We start from the raw sequence: 20,964 nt of genomic DNA, 5'->3' as shown, positions 1-20,964 counted from the left end.
AAATCTCCTCTAAGCTTCCCCCTTCTCACCTTAGAGGTACGTTCTCTAGTATTTAATATTTCCACCCTGGGAAAAAGACTCTACCCTATCTCTGCCACTTATAATTTTATATACTACTTTCAGGTCTTCCCTCAGCCTCCGACGCTCCAGAACAAACAACCGAAGTTTGTCCAACCTCTCCTTATAAATAATATATTTTAAAGCAGACAGCGTCCTGGTGAACTTCTTCTGCACCCTCTCCAAAGCCTCCATGTCCTTCCTGTAATGGGGTGACCAGAACGGCACACAGTACTCCAAATGTGCCCTGACCAAAGTTTTATACAGCTGCAACATGAATTCCTGACTTTTATACTCAATAACTTGACTGATGGAGGCAAGTATTCTGTACGCCTTCTTTACTGTTCTCTCTACCGGTGTTGCCACTTTCAGGGAGCAAATCATATTAGAAGAACACACGGCACATACACTGTTGCTTTCCTAACTATGGCATATGAAAAGCCATTTGGTGAACAGCTATTGGTGACAGGAGCAGGGCTGTGATTCTGGAAGCTCCTCTCCTGATCTGATATAAAAGCAACAGCTATAATATTGTCTCCTAGCACTTGCAGGAGACAGGTGTGTGATTTGGCAGCTGTAACTCTGACGGAGTACCTCTCTTTGGGGCATGCTCTGCCGACCAGGAAAATCACCCCAAACGTAGTCTGTGTCACATCTTTCCCAGCCGGTTTACTGTAAACAATGGGATCACCCACTGTTACGGTGAAATGAGGTTTCCAGAGCAACCCCAGCAGGGACAGAAGATTTGCACACCTATATAGCCCAAGAACTCGCCTGTTCCGATGTTGACATTGTTACCATGAGTTCAAGAACCACGAGGTGATGTTGCAGCTCTATAGAACTCTGCTTAGACCAAACTTGGAGTATTGTGTTCAGTTCTGGTCGCCTCATTAGAGGAAGGATGTGGAAGCTTTAGAGAGGGTGCAGAGGAAATTTACCAGGATGTTGCCTGGATTGGAGAGCATGTCTTATGAGGATAGGTTGAGTGAGCTGGGGCTTTTCTCTTTGGAGAGGAGGATAATGAGAGGTGACTTGATAGCAGTGTACAAGATGATAAGAGGCATAGATCGAGTGGACAGTCAGAGACTTTTTCCCAGGGCGACAATGGCTAACACAAAGGGACATAATTTTAAGGTGATTGGAGGAAGGTACAAGGGGGATGTCAGGGGTAAGTTTTTTTCTTTACACAGAGAGTGGAACGCACTGCCAGCAGAGGTTGTGGGGGCAGATACATTAGGGACATGTAAGAGACTCTTAGATAGACAGATGAATGATAGAGAAATGGGGGACTATGTGAGAGGGAAGGCTTAGATAGATCTCAGAGCAGGATAAAATGTCGGCAAAACATTGTAGGGCGAAGGGCCTGTACTGTGCTGTAGTGCTCTATGTTCTAATACCCTTACCTGTGCCTGACAGCCAGTTATCCAGACTTTCAGAAACAACTATAACTGATGTTTACTGCAGAGGTGCAGAGTGGGAGTCAAGTAGTTAACTCCCACAATGGGATCTTGGCAACGGAACACTAAAGGCAGGTAACGTGGGTGCGGCCTGCATTTCACCATTTATTATCATCCTGACCATGAAGCCCATGGAGTAGGATCCTCAAGGAAACTGGCAATCAGGTTAGTCCTGAAAGCCTGTCCAAAAAAAAAAGAGCCACTCCACCACTATCTGCAAAGCTCTTCCTCCTCTCTACCTGCTGCCCCTGTCCCTCCCCGGCTTGGCCTTCTACTCCTTTTGCTTGAACACCTTGGACAAAGACTACACATCCTCCTGGTGGCGAGGCTGCACGGGGGCAGCAGGTAACGGCCCTCTCTAGAGGTGCCCTGGAGCAGTGTAAAGACCAGAATCACATCTCAAAGACCTTGATGGCAATCATTTCAGCTCTCTTGGTTGTCCCACAGTTGATGGACCACTGAACTTACAGTAGACAGAGCCAGAAGCCTTAACCCCCAAGGTCAAGCCTTCCATTAGGAGTGGCAGATGAAACGTTATAGGCAATGCATATTTCCTAAGAATAAAAGAGTCTTGTGAACTTGCAGGCCTTAATCATTTTTCCTCATGATCTACCAAGAGTTCTGTGATCCAAGAAGAGCTCCAGGTTCTGAAGGCAAACCAAAAACACCTCAGCAGTCCTGCAATCCTTTTACCCACTAATAGCATCTGCTCATGGAAGAGTTAACAAAATCCTCCGCCCATCAGTGACTTCTCCAGTGCTGGAATGCATGGCAAACTGGGATACGCGGCATAAACCAGCCTCCACTGTCCAGGATGATCAAGAAGTTAGCAAGTTCAGGGTGACGGTGATCTTGATGTCTCTGACTGGAACTGCAAGGCATGGGTATGTGGCTGGAGCTCCATCTCCAGCAGGATGCCTTTCAGAGCTGGAGATGGAGGTGCTGCACACTGAATGCTCTTGGAGGTTACAATAAGCAGACACGAGTCTTTTTGTCCCCCACCACCACTGCTCAATCGCCTGTCCCTCAGGGTCATCAAGTATTGCTGTAATGTTTCTGACATTTCTCCCCAGGAACATTATCTCATGCACCACACCCAAAAACACCTTGACGAGAGTTGGTGTGTAGATGTGGCTGTGCACTGAGCCCAAAGTCACGCTACTCAGTGGTAGCAAGCTCCAGATCCGAAGGTAGCTTCCAGTGCATTGTGCAGCAGGCTGCAGAAGGGTGAATCATTTGTGTGCATGGCCCTTTAATTCACAAGCTTCAGTGAATGGGGAGCTATGAGAACATGCTTCCTTTTGACTGGCTCACAACTTGTTTGAAGCAGAGAAAAACAGTGACCTAATTTATCCTGGCAACACTGTAAACAAACACTGCGCGATGAGTGGCATTACTCTCCCCATTCTACGCATCAAACGTCTGACGCGCCAAGCAAGCGTCGTATCAGGATGAATTCTGAGCCACATTGTTCCTAACAGAACGGCCAAGGGTTTGACACTTCCACAGAAAAACATCGACTTTCAATTGCATAATGCTTAAAAAGGGCAGTGATTCACGAGAAGCTCCATGTTCTGAAGGCAAGCAGATAGCACCACAGGAGCATTTCATTTAATTATTCTATTTTTCTTCAGGATGTGGGTGTTGCTGGCAAGTCCAGCATTTACTGTCCATCCCCAACTGCCTTGGTGGACCACTTCAGAGGACACTTAAGAGTCAGTCAACCACATTTGGTGGGTCTGGCGTCACACACACATAGGCCAGACTCTATAAGGATGGCAGATCTTGTCTTCCGTTGGGCATTAGTGAACCATATGGAGTTCTTATGGCAATCCAATAGTTCTGTGATCAGCATTACGAGGGCTAATTGTTTTTTCCTTCTATTAACCTGTAGGTAGCACACAATCCTCAGTAATCCATTTGCCCCTTAATCTAAATGTTTCTCTCAAAAAAAAATAAGGCAGCACTATGGACTTCACTTCCTAAGCGATCTTTCCCATAACCAAAGTGGTATTATTCTGAAGTTGGGCCCTGCAGCAATGTGAGCCTAATTAAACAGCCCCTTTAAATGAACTGGTGCTAGCAGGCTGCATCAAATGCCCTCCTTCAAAGTTGTATCATTCGATTACTCCAGGATTAAAGGAGATTGAAATTTCACAGGTCAATACATTATTTTCGCTGAGCTGCTATTGTTGATGATGCCTGTGTCTCCTTCACCCCACTGTTCTACCTGCCTGTGTCGGTGGTAAGGTTCCTGTAACGTTTCACAGACTACAATTATCCACCCTGTAACAGCAGTAGCCGGAGCACAGCATAAAGATCAAAGAGAAGGAAATAAGTGTCAGTAGCTCCAAAATAAGTGGTCACAGGGCTTTGCTCAGGCACTTGGGGGCAGCTTCCCTCTAATCAGGGCGTTGGCTAAACTTACACATCAAACTTCTCCTTTCTGGTGTTGGGAAGTCAGTCCAAGTCTCCAAGCTGTCTATCAAACACCAAGAAGCTTTTCTATATATCCACATACAGCAGGCGAAAGGAACATCTGACAGCAGAAATGAAACTGGTCATCTGCACATCACCCTCACGTACCACATGCTTCCTGACACCTCATTAGCCAATCCCCAGTCTCCCAAACATCCAGTAGGTCCTGCCGTTACTTCCCCTTTCCACCAGTGACCATTCAATTTCTCACGACAAAGACTTTCTCAGAGCCACCCACCAAGGAGGCAGGAAGACTCTGACACTTCATTTCCAATCCGGTGCATTACCAGTGCTCCTGCTCATTTTCACAAAGCACGTCTGACACTTGATCACACAACCCTGGGGGAGGAAAAAACATAGTGTTGTTCCAAATCATATTAATAAAGCAATTCTGCACACATTTCTGGGTACCTTAGCACCTGTTGGTGAAATCCTCTTGTTTTCTGACAAGATTGCCATGTTCACCAGCACTGTCTTTTGGTGTGAAGCTCCCCCAATAGTGCAACCCCGACAGAATTTGTCATCAGTAATATTTTCTACCATGTTAGTGTGAAAAACGTAAACTGTCGCTCACTTGCAGACTACCCAGCTTTTACGGCTTGCTCAGAAACATCACTGGTTAACGACCCCTGTTCATAGCCAGACTGCTGCACCCCACTCAATAAGTGTACACTTAGTGCTGCTCACGCTGGAGACTGAGTCCTCTTTGCATATACAAACACTTTACTGTAACTAACATGATGGTATTTGTCCAGATCCACCTCTCATCTCAATGGATGTATCCATGGGCAACGAGTATGAGCAGGCACATCAACAAAGACCTCACCATCCAGAATGGAGGGCCAGGTCCTTATCTAGTTTTCAATGAGGGGCAGTATCTACATAGGTTGCACTTACACAAGGCAGTCATCATTGAGATCTGTGTCATTGTAGAACCTCAGGCACAAGCTCGTACATGTGCATGGCCTGCTCTCACTGTTGAAGTCAAGGTTGCCCTCACTCTTAGCCTCAGGAATCAGTCCCGGCCACAAATGCCGATTTACGCAGTTGTATCCTTGTAGCTGCTCACGACTGTATGAGGAAGACCACTGACACTTACTCCAGAAGACATCTACTTCTTCAGGCTACAGGGGCAGGCTGACTGGGATCGGAGATCTGCTGCCACAGCAAGCTCCCCAAGGTGCGTATAATGTACACGTGTGGACATTACAGTGACCATTCTCAATCCACAGATGTTCACCCACAGGGAGGGAGTGCATTCTCTCCATGTCCACTTGGTGGTTGGCCATCAGAGCACCTTCATAATGATCAATTCCAGCGAGACTGGTAGCTCACACAGTGTATTCACTCATGGCCAGTTACAGCTACCATCTTATCTTTCAGGGACCACCCTGTCCCAGAGGAAGGATTTTGGAGAACAAGAGCACTCCCCATATCAGATCACTGCCTGCTCCCCTCAGAGCTGCGAACATACCAGCTGGGCAGTGCTATATGACAGTCCAACCCAATACCAGGGACTTACTGAAGACCAGAAAGGGCTGCACCATACTGACAGTACATTCCATATTCACCAGCCAGTGTCTTTCATTGTTATGATCTGCATAATACAACATACAATTAAGGAGCTGGAGGCCACTCGGCCCATTCTGATACTTAACAAGGTCGTGGCTGATCTGACTGTAAGCCCCACATTCCAGTCTACTCTCAGCAACCTTTCACTACCACCGCCCCCCCCCCCCCGCACCCCCAGGTTTTCAAGAATCTACCTCTGCATCAAAAACATTCAAATAACCAGCTTCCACCACACTATGAGGAAAAGCATTCCAAAGGCTCGTGGCTCTCAGCGAGGAAGAATTTCTCCTTAAATAGGAGACCTCCTACTTGTAAATAGTGACCCCTGGTTTTAGATTCTCCCACAAATGGAAACAATCTCGCCGCATGTACCCTAGTGAGACCCATCAGGATCTTGTGTTTCAGTCAAGTCCCCGCTCGATCTTCTAAACTCCTGCAGATACAATCCTACCCTGTCTAACCGTTGCCTCGTTGGATAACCTGCTCATTCCAGATATTCAGAATCAGAATCAGGTTTGTTGTCACTGACATATGTCGTGAAATTTGTTGTCTTGCAGACTGCAAGACATAGATATAAAAACTACTATAAGTTACAGAAGTAAATAAATAGTGTAAAAGAGGAATAACGAGGTTGTGTTCACGGACTGTTCAGAAATTTGATGGTGGAGGGGAAAAAGCTGTTCCTGAAATATTGAGTGTGGGTCTTCAGGCTCCTGTACCTAGTAAATCTCTGAACAGCTCTGAAGAACTAACATCTGTCATTTAATAAGACCAATAATATACTCAGTATTCTGGATAACGTCTTACATAACTGAAGTATAACCTACTTACCTTTGTATTCAGTTCCCCTCATAATAAACAATACCATCCTGTTAGCTTTCAGTAGTACTCCAAGTAGTAAACTGCAGTACCTGAATACTGGCCTTTTGCAAATCAGGCACCAAGATACTCAGATGCCTCTGCATCTCAGAGCTCTGCAATCTCTCACCATTTAGATAATACGTTTTTGTTTTATTCCCATCAAAATGGATAATTTCACATTTTCCTACATTATGCACCACTTTCTCCACCCTCGTAAGCTCTCCATATCCATTTTAGCTTCCTTGTGTCCTCATCACAACTTAATTTCCTACGTATCTTTTTGCCATCAGCAAATTTAGCAATTGTACAAATTGTTAAAAGTTGAAGCCCCAGTACCAATCTTTGTGGAAAACCACTTAATAAATCTTGCCACCCAGAAAAAGACCCATTTATGCCTATTCTGTTTCCTGTTCACCAGCCAATCTGCCATCCACACCAACATCTTACAGCCTGAGCTTTTATATTCTGCTAAAACTTTGTTGTGGTGCCTTATCAAATGCCTTCTGGAAATCTAGGCATAGTACATCCACCAGTTTTCCTTTATCTACAGAGTACTTTGGGCATTAGGCAAACAACCATTGCCCGCTGAGATGGAGCAAGGGGAGATTGGGCAGGCAGGGCACCAGGAGGATCAGGGTGAATAACACCATCAGGATAATGAGGAGAAGCTGAAGGAAGGGCAAGGAAGCACTCAGTCCAGGCCTTCAATAACAGAAGTCCCATGCCAGTTTCCAAGTAAATGACAGCTTAAAATGGGTGCAGGCTCCTCCGATACACAGCAGACCAAACCTCCCGCTTTTGTTCACAGACAGCCAGACATTGCAATAGGCTTTCTAGAGAAAATAAAATTATTTAATAAATCAATATCCTCATCATGGAGATGCCTTGTAGAATTACAAACGGGAAACTGACTTCACTTATGATGCATGTGTGAATGGGATTAGTATAGATGGGTACTTGGTGGCTGAAATGGTCATCACTGTTGCATCTTGAATTACTTTCAAAGGCTCACTACTATCATGGTAAGTAGCACTTTCCATCTCAGATCTTATCGATGTTCATTACTGACCAACACTTGCAGTTAAGTGCACTGATGGATATTTTGGATCAGAACAATACAGAGTCATAAGGAGATACCACACAGAAACAGGCCCTTTGGCCTTCTGAGTGTGTACGGACCATCAGATGCCCATTTACACTAATCTGACATTAAGCAGATTTTTTTTATTCTCCCCACATTTTCACTTCCCCCAAGTTCTACCTCTCACCCACACTGGGGGCAACTTACAGCGGCCAATCCGCATGTCTTTGAGATGTTTCGGTTTTGGTTTTTTTTTTGGTTTTGGTTTATTATTGTCACTCATACGGAAGCTGAGCACCCGGAGGAAACCCACACAGTGGGTTCAATTTCCACATTGGCCTCATCAGCCACGCAGAAGCGGAGTGGAAGCAAGTCATTTTTAATCCCGAGGAACTGCCCAAGAAGAAGATGGTAGTTCTCCCTTCGGTAGGGAGACCAGACCTGTACACAGTGTCCAGGTGTAGTCTCATCTTGGCCCTGTGTAAGTTCAGCAAGATGTCTTTACTCTTGTACTCCAATCTTCTAGCCAAAAAGGCCAACATACCACTTGCTTTCTAATTGCTTGCCGTACCTGCATGTTAACTTTCAGTGTTTCGCATGCGGGGACATCCAGGTCTCTCTGAACACCAAGACCTTTCAATCTCTCATCATGTAAAAAACACTATCTTCTATTTTCTTTCTATAAAATGGTGAATGACCTCACCTTTTGGCAGGCACAGTAGTGTAGCGGTTACAAGATCACAAGATCACAAGACAAGGGAGCAGAAGCAGGCCATTCGGCCCATCGAGTCTGCTCCAAGGAAAAGGGAAAAAGAAATGGGGTGGGAAAAAAAGAAAAAAGAAAAGAGAAAAAAAAACGATTCTAATCCCATTTTCCAGCCTTATCCCCATATCCCTTGATACCCTGACTATTTAGATATCTGTCTATCTCCTTCTTGAACACCCCCACTGATCTGGCCTCCACTGCTGTGCGTGGCAAGGAGTTCCACAATTTCACCACCCTCTGGGTAAAGAAATTTCTCCTCATCTCTGTCTTGAAACTGTACCCTCTAATTCTAAGATTGTGCCCTATGGTCCTGGACTCGCCCACCAAGGGAAACAGCCTAGCCACATCTACTCTATCCTTACCTGTCAACATTTTAAATGTCACTACGAGGTCCCCTCTCATCCTTCTGTACTCCAGTGAGTACAGTCCAAGAGCCGACAAACGCTCATCATACTTAAGCCCTTTCATTCCTGGAATCATTCTCGTAAATCTCCTCTGAACCCTCTCCAACGTCAGCACATCCTTCCTAAGATGTGGGGCCCAAAACTGCGCACAGTATTCCAAATGAGGCCTCACTAGTGCCCCGTAGAGCCTCATCAACACTTCCTTACTTTTATACACTATACCTCTCGAGATGAATGCCAACATAGCATTCGCTTTCTTAACCACCGATCCAACCTGGTGGTTAACTTTTAAGGTATCTTGTACGAGTACCCCCAAGTCCCTTTGTACTACCGTACTATCAATCTTCTCTCCTTCTAGATAATAATCTACCCGCTTATTTCTGCTTCCAAAGTGTACAACTGCACATTTCTCAACATTGAATCTCATCTGCCATTTCCTTGCCCATTCTCCTAAACTGTCTAGGTCCCTCTGCATCCTTTCTATTTCCTCTATGCTCCCTACTCCTCCACTTATCTTGGTGTCATCCGCAAACTTAGCCACACAACCATTTATTCCATCATCCAAATCATTGATGTACAAGGTAAAAAGGAGCGGCCCCAACACCGACCCCTGCGGCACACCACTAGTAACCGGTAACCAGCCAGAACGAGATCCTTTTATTTCCACCCTTTGCTTCCTGCCAACCAGCCAATTCTCCACCCATTCTGCTATCCTACCCATAATTCCATGACCTCTCATCTTATTAATCAGTCTCTTGTGAGGCACCTTATCGAAGGCCTTTTGAAAGTCTAAATACACAACGTCTACCGCCTCTCCCTTATCCACCCTACCTGTGATTTCTTCAAAAAACTCCAATAGGTTGGTCAGACAGGACCTCCCCTTCACAAAACCATGTTGACTAGGTCCAATCTTGCCTTGCGCCTCTAGGTATTCGGTAACCTCCTCCTTGAGGATAGATTCCAATAATTTTCCCACCACTGACGTCAGACTAATAGGTCTGTAATTGCCTTTGTGCTGCCTCCCACCTTTCTTATACAACGGAACTACATTCGCTACCCTCCAGTCCTCCGGAACCATGCCAGAATCTATCGATTCCTGAAAAATAATCGCCAATGCCTCCGCTATCTCTACAGCCACCTCCTTCAGAACCCGGGGATGCACCTCATCCGGTCCGGGAGACTTATCAGTCTTTAGCCCATTTAGTTTTCCTAGCACCTTCTCCCTATTAATCTCAACTGAACTCAGTTCCAATTCGTGAGACTCCTGACTAACGGGCACATTGCTTATGTCCTCCACGGTGAAGACCGATGCAAAATATTCATTCAATTCCCTTGCCATCTCACTATCGTCCATTATAATACCTCCTGCACCGTTATCAATTGGTCCTATGTCAACCCGTGTCTCTCTTTTATTCCTTATGTATTTAAAAAAACTCTTAGAATCCTTCCGAATGTTGTCCGCCAGCTTCCTTTCGTAACTCATCTTTGCTTTCCTAATGACCTTCTTAGTTTCTCTCTGCAGATTTTTAAAAACTTTCCAATCTTCTGTTTTCCCACTAATTTTTGCTACTTTGTACGCCGCCCCTTTTGCTTTTATTTTATCCTTCACCTCCCTCGTTATCCACATCTTTGCCTTTTTTCCATTCAAAACCTTCTTTTTTCTTGGAATATATCTATCCTGCATTTTCCTTATTTCCTGTAGAAATTTCTTCCATTTCTCCTCTGCCGTCCCTCCAGCTAACTTACTCCTCCAATCAATTTGGGCCAACTCTTCTCTCATACCTTTGTAATTTCCCTTATTCCACTGAAATATCGATACACCAGTTATCAGCTTCTCCTTCTCAAACTTGAAACTAAACTCAATCATATTGTGATCACTTGTTCCCAGTGGTTCCTTTACCTTTAGTTCCCTAATCACCTCGGGTTCACTACACAGCACCCAATCCAAAACAGCTGATCCCCTGGTGGGCTCCTCAATAAGTTGCTCCAGAAAAACATCCCTTAGACATTCCACAAACTCACTCTCCCGAGTTCTACCGCCTTGCTGGATTTCCCAGTCCACCTTCATGTTAAAATCCCCCATAATTATCTTCACATTGTCACTCTGGCACGCTTTTTCTATCTCAATCTGCAACTTATGGTCCACTTCCTGACTGCTGTTCGGGGGCCTATATATGACTGCTACTATTGTCCTTTTACCCTTGCTATTTCTTAGCTCCACCCATAAGGATTCCACCTCCTCTGACCCAATGTCCTTCCTTTCTATTGATTTTATATCGCTACTAACCATCATGGCCACACCTCCCCCTCTGCCTACCCGCCTATCCTTCCTGTACACTGTATACCCCTTGACATTCAGTTCCCAATCACATCCATCATGAAGCCATGACTCAGTGATTGCAACGATGTCATATTTATTAACCTGTAGTTGTGCCACTAGGTCATCTACTTTATTCCTGATGCTACGTGCATTTAAATATAGTACGTTTAGACTGGTATCTGCTATTGATTTTATTGTACTTCTATTGTTCAGCAGATTATCCTGACTTTCTACCTGTCCATCCTTCTTACTATCTTCGCTACCTACTATCTTAGACATGTTCGTGTAGACCTCATCCCCTATCCTAACATTCAGTATCCTAACATCCTCATCCCCGATCCTAACATTCTGTATCCTAACATCCTGATTTGTTGTACTTCTATTATTCAGTAAATTATTCTGACTTATCACCTGCCTGTCATTCTTGCCATCCTCAATGGATTCGTTTCTATACACTTTCTCCCTCACCTTAGCATCTTGTAACCTAGCATCCTGGTTACCATCCCCCTGCCAGATCAGTTTAAACCCTCCCCTACAACTAAATTAAACATTCCTGCCAGGATATTGGACCCTTTGGAGTTTAGGTGCAACCCATCCTTAGCAAATAGGTCTTGCCTCCCCCAAAAAAGGTCCCAGGTATCCAAGAATCTGAAGCCCTGCCCCTTGCACCAGTCACTCAGCCACGCATTTAACTGCCAGAGCTTTCTATTCTTCCTGTCATTGACACGCGGCATGGGTAGTAGTCCTGAGATTACTACCCTTGAGGTCCTACTTTTCAACCTTCTCCCTAATGCCTTGTATTCCTCCTTCAGGACCTCTTCTCTTTTTCTACCTACATCATTGGTACCTACATGTACCAAGATTTCTGGCTGCTCACCCTCCCCTCTCAGAATATTCTCGACACGGTCTGTGATATCCCGTACCCTGGCACCAGGGAGGCAACACACCATCCGAGACTCATTATCGCTATCGCAGAATCTGCTATCCGTACCCCTTACTATCGAATCCCCAATAACCACTGCATGTCTCTTCCTCTGCTGGACCACAGTACCAGACACGGTGCCAAGGTCCTGGCTGCTGAGGTCTTCCTCTATGAAGTCATCCTCTCCAACCGAATCTAAAATGAGATATCCGTTTTTGAGGGGGACCGCCACTTAGGTGCTGTCTACATATTCTTTATAACTCCTGTCTATCTCCTGCTCGCTCTCCCTAACCAACCGAAGGTCATCCAGCTGCTGCTCCAGACTCTCAATCCGTTCCTTGAGGAGCCGCATCTCGGTGCACTTTGCGCAGATGTAGTTATCAGGGAGTCTGGTCGTCTCCCAGGGGCCCCACATCTGACATTCCAAACACAACACTAATCCCAGATGCATACTGCTGAATATCACTGAGCTCAACAACTAAACTAAACTAATAACTTACCCTCTCTCTATAATCTCGCCTCTTTCCCGCTCTCGCCGAAGCCCGTTGAGCCAAAGCCGAACCCACTCTGCTCCCTCTCACTCCGCTGCCCGCTCGGACGCTGCCCGCTGGATATGCTCGTCTGCTTTTTAAATCGCCCGCGCGCTTCCGGGTGACGTCACACGCCTGCGCAGTCACTCGCCGCTGTCCCGAACGCTAGAAAGAGAAAAAAAAAACCTCGCTCGTTATTTTCCGGCACTCTCCGCTCTCTCGTCGCTGGAAAGAAAACTGAAGGCGAACCTCCGACTTTTAAATCGCCCGCGCGCTTCCGGGTGACGTCACGCGCCTGCGCAGTCACTCGCCGCTGTCCCGAACGCTAGAAAGAGAAAAAAAAACGCATAACGCTTTACAGCACAAGCGATCCGGGTTCAAAAAAAAACGCATAACGCTTTACAGCACAAGCGATCCGGGTTCAAATCCGGCCGCTGTCTGTAAGGAGTTTGTACGTTCTCCCCGTGTCTGTGTGGGTTTCCTCTGGATGCTCCGGTTTCCTCCCACATTCCAAAGACGTACGGGTTAGGAAGTTGTGGGTGTGCTATGTTGGTGCCGGAAGCGTGGCGACACTTGCGGGCTGCCCCCCAGAACACTCTACACAAAAGATACATTTCACTGTGTTTCAATGTATATGTGACTAATAAAGCTATCTTATACTACATTAAATCCATCATGCCAACTCACTTAGGCCCTGAATCCTCCTCACAATCCACACAACCACCCAGCTTTGTATCATCAGCAAACCTGATATATTTTACTTGGTCCACTCATCCAAATCATTGATATAGCTTGTGGAGAGCTGGAACCCAGCATCCCCACCCAAAAAATGACTCACTTATCTCTTTTTCTGTCCATTAACTAATTCTCGATCCATGCTTGTATATTACCTCCAATCCCATGTGCTGTGATTGTGCTTAATAACTTCCTGTGTACAACTAATTGAAGGTCTCCTTAAAGTCCAAACATGCCACATAAAGTACTTCCCTCTTGTCTATTCTACTAGTTACAACCTCAAATTTCTACCAGATTTGTCAAACTCCTTTATAAACCCCTGTTTACTCTTCCCAATCCTATTATTATTTTCTAAGTGTCCTCTTACCACTACCTTACTGATAGTTTTTAGCATTTTTCTTTTGACTGATGTCAGGCTATTTACTCTGTACTTCCCCATTTTTGTCTGTCCCTTCCTCCCTCTTACTTCTTTCTGAAATAATTGGGTTACATTTACTAGCAATACATCCATTAATTCCGTTGCTACCATGTACAAAACCCTGGGATGCAGGAATGCATTTGCTGTAGACATGGTTTCCAGTATTTGCAGTAGATTTGCAGTGTCCAGGGAGGATCCCACACGTGGACGACAACAGACAACCCCATTGTTTAAGAAGGGAGAGAAAGAAAATGTGGACTAGCTAACCTAACAACAGGTGCAGGGAAACTACTGAATCTGTTTATAAAGGGAGCGGTAACATGGCATTTTGAAAATGATAATAGGATTAGGTGGAATAAACAGATTTGGCAAATCCATTGGGGGTTTTTTTGAGATGATAACAAACTGAATAGACAGGGGCAAACTAGCTCTTGAGGGTATTTGGACATCAAGAAGGCCTTATGCAAGGTGACGGGCAATAGAATCTTAAACTGGTTAGAAATTGGGTGGTTAACAAGGAAAAACAGATTAGGAATAAACAAATTATTATCAAATTGGAAGGTTGTGACTACTGAGGTCCCACAGGGGTTGTATTGTGGCTGCTACTGCTTACAACCTAATCAATGATGCCAATGAGGGGATCAAGTAAAGTTTATGTCCATGCTTGACAATGATATAAAGCTAGGTGGCAGTGTGGGCTGTGAGGAGGTTGATGTGCAGGTGCTACAAACAATTAGGCAGGCAAGAGCATCGAGACCACAGTTACAATATTGTGCATCGGTCAGACGGGAGACGACCCTACCAAAGGAAGGATATATTTGCAATAAAGGGAGTGTAACGAAAGGCTACCAGATTGATTCCTAGGACTGCAGTTTTGTCAAGTGTAGAGATTGACCTATGTGCTCTTGCATTTAAGAGGAATGAGAGGTGATCTCATTGAAATGTAGAAAATTCTTAAAGGGCTTGACAGGGTAAACGCTTCTCCTGACTGGGGTGTCCAAAACCTGGGTCACAGACTCAAAGTAGGGATCAACTATTCAGGATTGAGGGGAGAAGTTTCTTCACCCAGATGGTAGCACATCTTGAGATTTCTCTACCTAGGAAGGTTGTGAATGCTCAGCCACTGATATTCAAGAGGGAGATCAATAGATTTTTTAGATATTAAGGGACTTAAGTTGGTGGAGGAAAGTGGCACTGAGGTAAAAGTTTGACTGAGTGGCAGAGCAGGCTCAAGGGACTGAATTGCCTCCTACTTGCATTTTTTAAGTTCTTCAATGAAGAAAGATGCAAAATATTTGCTCAACTTCTCTGCCATTTCCCCCTTCCTCAACTTAATTTCTCCTCAGTCAATGAGGGGCCCGCCTTAACTTCTGCAAAATTTCTCTTTCCATCTATCTGAGGCAGATTTCACATCCTCCCTGTATGTTCCTCTCCGGATGACTCCAACTTGCTACTTTCCCTTTCCTTTTTAATGCCTTGATCTTCCTTTGCCAACTTCCAAAACTTTCTCAATTCTCAGGCTCGCTGCCCTTACTGACAACATTATAAACTATTCTTTGGCTCTACAATAAAGCCAGCACCCCCTGAACTTTGGCGATGATAAACGAGCAGATTTTCCGAATTACTGGATGCTATTCCCACCAAAATGCTTATAATTCACTTTTTAAAAGATGTTACACAGCAGAACAATAAATTTTCCAGTGATCCCAGTAAGTTTCAAGGGAGCACAGGGAAACGGACGAGTTTCAGGGGGTGTGGAAACTTGGGCCCCAGTGAGTTTGAAGGGAACATAAATACTGGTGCCCTGGTGTGGCAAAGGGACCGTGTAACTGGGATCCCAGTGTGCAAACTGATCATGGGAACTGGGGCCCTGGTGTGGGAAGAGGGGCATGGGAACTGGGGCTAGATTCATAACCATCAGGACTTCTGAACAAATTGTTTGAGTTTTGCTGTAATGCCATATTTAACTTGTTTTGTTGGCTACGCCTAAGGGATATATATTTGTAGAATACTATGTATTATATCTTTAAATGTCAGCCACTGACATACGTACTAGTTTGGTTTCCCAATCTACAGAGCAAACTCTCGCTCATATTTTCCCCCTGTTTGCTTTGTGTAGATTTAAGACTGAACTGAACCACATTCAACCTTTATATAAAATTCCATCATATTTTGATCACTCTTCCCTAACAGCCCCCAAGTACAGGATTATTAATTAACCCTTGTCCAGTAGATCTAAAATAGTCTGGTTCCTCAACAGAAAGATCTAGAAAACCATCGAAGTTCAACTCCATGAATTCATCCTCCACACCTATTACTACTAATTTGATTTGCCTAGTCTATTTGTAAATTCAAGTCCCCTATAAATATAGATACCATCTTGGTCACACATGCCACTGGTTTCCTTATTTATACTATGCTCTACATTACCACTATTGTTTTAGGGACCTAAAAGGAACTCCAATGGTTTCTATCCTTGGATGTTTCTTTCTTCCATGCCAACTGATCCTACTTGATTTTCCAAGCTAAGATCCTCTCTCTACAACGTTTATCCCATGCATTATTATCAGGAATACCCCTACTTTTCCTTTTTGCTGATCTCTTCCAAAAGCTAAGCCTCTGCTTCAGTCAGATATATCTATCTCTACCATGCTGGGATTCCCCTTTTAACAATGACTTTTCAATCACCGCAAGGCATGGAAGATGACTGCCCTTCTGATACTTGGCATCAAGCAAAATTGAGATCATCCTCGCATTTCCAAAGGCACCTCAACTCATTGGTTAGTGGATCTGCTAATGAGATCATACTCCTCTGGCATCACTTTGCACAGCTGTAACATTTCTGAGTAAACAGTGCCTCTATAAAATCCACAATTATTACTAACACAAAATCATTATGCTGTTAGGGAGCACTACAATAGCAGGCTGTCACAAGCAGCATTTACTGTTCTCAAACTGCAGACCCCATAATGTAGTCAGAGTAATTTAGATTATCTCAGCGTCCTCTTCTTTGAATGATTCAGTGAAGGTAATCGTTGTCCAGTTCTCAGATTACCCAAGGATGAGATTTTGTACTCGCGCTGTACATAATAGGGTTCAAGTAACATTCATTAGAACAGCATCTACCTTGTGCCTTGAAATGACAGCTGCACAAACATTCCAATACCTTCAGCTGGCTTCTTAAGGAAGTGTAAGGAAATGATGCAAAGTACAAGCAGAATCTACCGTCAATTGCATTAAGTGGCTTCACTTAAATGTGCTGTGTAAAAGGAACAAGGATTGTAAACACAACAAAATACAGGTCCTCGGAGACACAAGAAACGCACGGTAGCGTAGCGGTTAGCGTAACGCTATTACAGCGCCAGCGATCGGGGTTCGATTCCCGTCGCTGTCTGTAAGGAGTTTGTACGTTCTCCCGTGTCTGCGTGGGTTTCCGCCGGGTGCTCTGGTTTCCTCCCACATTCCAAAGACGTACCGGTAGGTTAATTTGGGGTTTAAAATGGGCGGTGCGGACTTGTTGGGCCGGAAGGGCGTGTTACCACGCTGTAAATAAAAAAAAATTTAAATTCCGCAGACGCTGGAATCTGGAGCAATACACCAAAAGTGCTGGAGGAAATCAGCAGGTCAGGCAGCATCCATGGAGGGAAATAAACAGTCAACGTTTCAGGTCGAGACCCTTCAGGTCCTCCACAGCTTATGAACGCCCAACTTATGTACAGCCTGGACATACGGACGAGCGTTTGGGAGACCGGCGGGATGGATTTGCCGGCTGCTGCGGGGCTGCAGGCATCTTCTGCCGCGTGGGAGCTGGGTTCGCGGCCGCATTTCTGACTTGCGGATTACAAGCAGTCCACGGGGACGGAACGCTGCCGTAACCTGGGGACGGAACGCTGCCGTAACCTGGCGAGGACCCGCGTTTGGGCCGCGGAAGAAAATTGCCAACACAAGGAAAACAAGATTTTGTGTCGCCGAGAACAAAAATCAACATGCTCAGTTGTTTGTGGTTTTCCATGTTGGTTCGGAGATGCCACTACTGTGTCCCGGTTGCTGCTGCCTGTCCTCTCGGGAAGCCCTCAATGTGTTGCCCACAATTACTGCCAAGAGGAACCAAATGGTATGCCTGCAATCTGAGGAAGCAGACTTGAGTGCACCGGCGAGGACAAAACCTATGAGCCAGAGGCTGCAGGAGAGATTCAGATGTCCTGGGAGAGGACCAGGCAACCAATAGGACTCTAAGACCGGGCAGATAACAGTGTGCGCATCTGGTGTTGTGGGGCTGCAGAACTCTGCTAAGGCTGGCGATTAGACTCTGGAAATGGCCGCCCGCTTCCTGACGGCAACAGCGAAGTCCTGCGTTAGCAGGAAGCTGCCATTCCCTAGGAATCGACCTTCTGCTGGTTGAGGCTGGCAGAACTCAGGAGGACCGGGACAGTACTCAGCAGAGGGTGAAACCAGGGAGATCCCTGGCATTGCCACTGGTTGGCACAGTGGAGTGGGGTCACTTCCGAGGTGGAAGCGAGTCCTCCTGACTTTGCACCAGCTCCTGAGAGAAGGTGGACGTGGGCTTGCCCACAGTCCTAGTCATCTTTGAGGCTAGTCTGACAGGGTAGCCGCAGTCTCCAGTGTTTTGCAAGGGCTGTCCAAGAGCTTCCCGATCGTGGGCTCATCTGATGACTGGACTCGACCTCCTCAGAGCCAAGACTGTGGATCCCTTTCCCTTCCTGCTCGACTGCAGCCACCCAGTGCAGGTGTCTCCCCTTGCGAAATGTGCCCCTCCGATCTAATCTGTTCTGCGGTGAGGTGGCCCCAGTGCTCTGAGGGGACAGGGACACTGCTGTAACTGGGGTCACCTCACCTCCTGCTCTCTGGATGACTCCCCCAGGGCAGCAGGTATGGCTCAGGGGCTCCCTTCCCTGCCTCTGTGAGAAAACACCACAAAGTAATATACTTTGGGCAATCTTGCAGGAAACCTTATCCACAATATTAAATCCCAGCTTCAAGTATAGCTACAGATTGCAAATGTTGGCTTCTGGATATCTCTGAAGGGATCACTTGTTACTTCTATCAGTGAAATGAGCTCATGCTTCAGCTAATAAGCCAGGTTGACCGGTGCTTCTGGACACATTCACAGGAGAGGAGTTTTCATTGAAGACTGAAATCATCCATAACTGTCTTGAGACTTAATGGTTCCAGTCATCAGAAGACCCATCATCTGAGATCTCTTCGATCTAAAATGTTAACTCTTTCTCCTTCCACAGATGCTGCCTGACCTGCTGACTGTTTCCAGCTTTTTCTGTTTTTATTTCATATTTTCAGCATCTGCAGCTGTTTTGATTTTCATTCTATGACAGTCTAAAATTAAGTACGCCTCTGATTGCAAATTCTGACCATATAGCTGCAATGGTGAGAGGTTTTGCCGTGTAGAAGCCTTATGTTCTCCAGACCTGCATGGTGTGGTACAAGCACCCTTCTGGTATTCAAATGGAATGATATCGGAGTACATTTGCAGTCATAGTGCACGTGTTAAACATATTGGGTGCATGCACGTGAGGATATAGAGCCATAGAGTTGTACAAGACAGAAATAGGCCCTTTGGCTCAACTCGTCCATGCTGACCGCAATGCCTATCTATGCTAATCCCAATCGACCGCATTAGGCCCGTGTTGCTCTACTCCTTTCCTATCCAAGTACCATTTAAATTGGTAAATCGTTTTATTATTGTCACATGTACCGAGGTACGATGAAAAACTTTGTTTTGCGTGCCATCCATACAGATCATTTCAGCACATCAGTGCATTGAGGTAGTAATAACAGAATACAAAATAGAGTGTTACAGAGAAAGTGCAGTGCAGGCAGACAATAAGGTGCAAAGCCAAGGCAAGGTAGCTTGTGAGGTCAAGAGTCCATCTTCTCATAGAAGAAATCCATCCTATCGCACAACATAACCATATGTGCTAATGTCAGTCCCAGGAGTCTGGTATGGTCCACATTACGTGATGTGTTGTATTGTGAAGGAAGCAGTGATATGTGGAGGTGCTATAATACGTAGACTTCTGACCTGGTGTGTCCACTTGCTCAAATGCATCCCAGTGATGTGTGTGCTCCAGCCCATTGCTTACACTTGGCTAATGTAACCACAGAATATCCTACTGGTGTTAATTGAGTGCTTATAAATGAGTCTTTCTGTAGTGAGGTGGACTCCTCACAGGTAAAGTTGCTTGTACTGATGAGCACAGTTGTGCTGAGGTGCTGTACTCTGATCTTCACCAAGCTCCGCTTCCCCTGGTACTTGGGGCTCGCCTACCAGCAGCCGTAAGCCCTAGCACTATCTCCCCGGAGTGTCAACCAGCTCTCCTGAGGTGGCCCCCTTCCAGTCTGCTATGCCAATCACCTGTTCCTGGAAACCTTTGCCTGCAATAAGGAACAACTGCGAGAGGTGGGTGAGTATATGTGACAGGGTTGCCATCCTGGATGATTGTGTGGGGTAATGATTGAGTGAGAGTGTGCACGAGAGGGGAACAATGGAACGAGGTGTTCTTCTGAGTCAGTCAGTGGAGAAGCTGTGTACATAAGTGAGAGAGACTGACTGATCAAGAGTGCCAGAGAATTGCTGATAATTACAGCAGAGGCCATTCAGCCCATCCAGTCCATATTGGCTCAATGTAACAGTAATGGTTTGTCCCACACCCCTGCAAATTCTTTCCACTAGTTATCCAAACTTCCTTCTGAACTCTATTGAATCTGCCTCCAATACTCTCCCTGGTAATAGACATCTTTATTAGTTACATGTACATGGAAACACACAGTGAAATGCATCTTTTGCGTAGAGTGTTCTGGGGGCAGCCCGCAAGTGTCGCCACGCTTCAGGCGCCAACATAGCACGCCCACAACTTCCTAACCCGTACGTCTTTGGAATGTGGGAGGAAACCGGAGCACCCGGAGGAAACCCACGCAGACACGGGGAGAACGTACAAACTCCTCACAGACAGCGGTGTGAATTGAACCCAGGTCACTGGCGCTGTAATAGTGTTACGCTAACCGCTGCACTACCATGCCTGCCAGACTCTAACCATTTACTCTGTAAAATGGTTTATTCTTACATTCATTTTTGTTCTTTAACTAATCTTTGACTAATCATATTCATTGCATGTCCCCTGGTTTTCGACTCCTGTCAAAAGGAGCAGTTTCTCTCCATCCAGTCTATTTAGGTGATTTGTGATTTAAATACCTCTATCGGATGTCTTTGCAACCTCCTCTGTTCAAGCGAGAACAACTCCAGCTTCTCCAGTTTTCCACTTAACTAAAGTTCCTCATGCTTGGATATATTTCTTCTGCACCCACTCCAAAGCCATCACACCCACCT

The 20,964-nt window shown here is 45.5% G+C and overlaps 1 protein-coding gene across 1 annotated transcript in view; it reads right to left on the bottom strand.

The window, feature by feature from the left end:
- LOC127577689 (oxysterols receptor LXR-alpha-like) overlaps positions 1 to 20,964 on the bottom strand; it is an 88,890-nt gene that overhangs the window by 41,364 nt on the left and 26,562 nt on the right. The window contains 1 exon segment of the mRNA XM_052029125.1: positions 12,419 to 12,613. The gene's annotated coding sequence lies outside the window, so the exon portion shown is untranslated.

Source organism: Pristis pectinata, chromosome 14 (assembly GCF_009764475.1).
Source record: "Pristis pectinata isolate sPriPec2 chromosome 14, sPriPec2.1.pri, whole genome shotgun sequence".
Classification (NCBI taxonomy): Eukaryota; Metazoa; Chordata; class Chondrichthyes; order Rhinopristiformes; family Pristidae; genus Pristis; species Pristis pectinata.
This window is presented reverse-complemented; position numbering and strand designations above follow the sequence as displayed.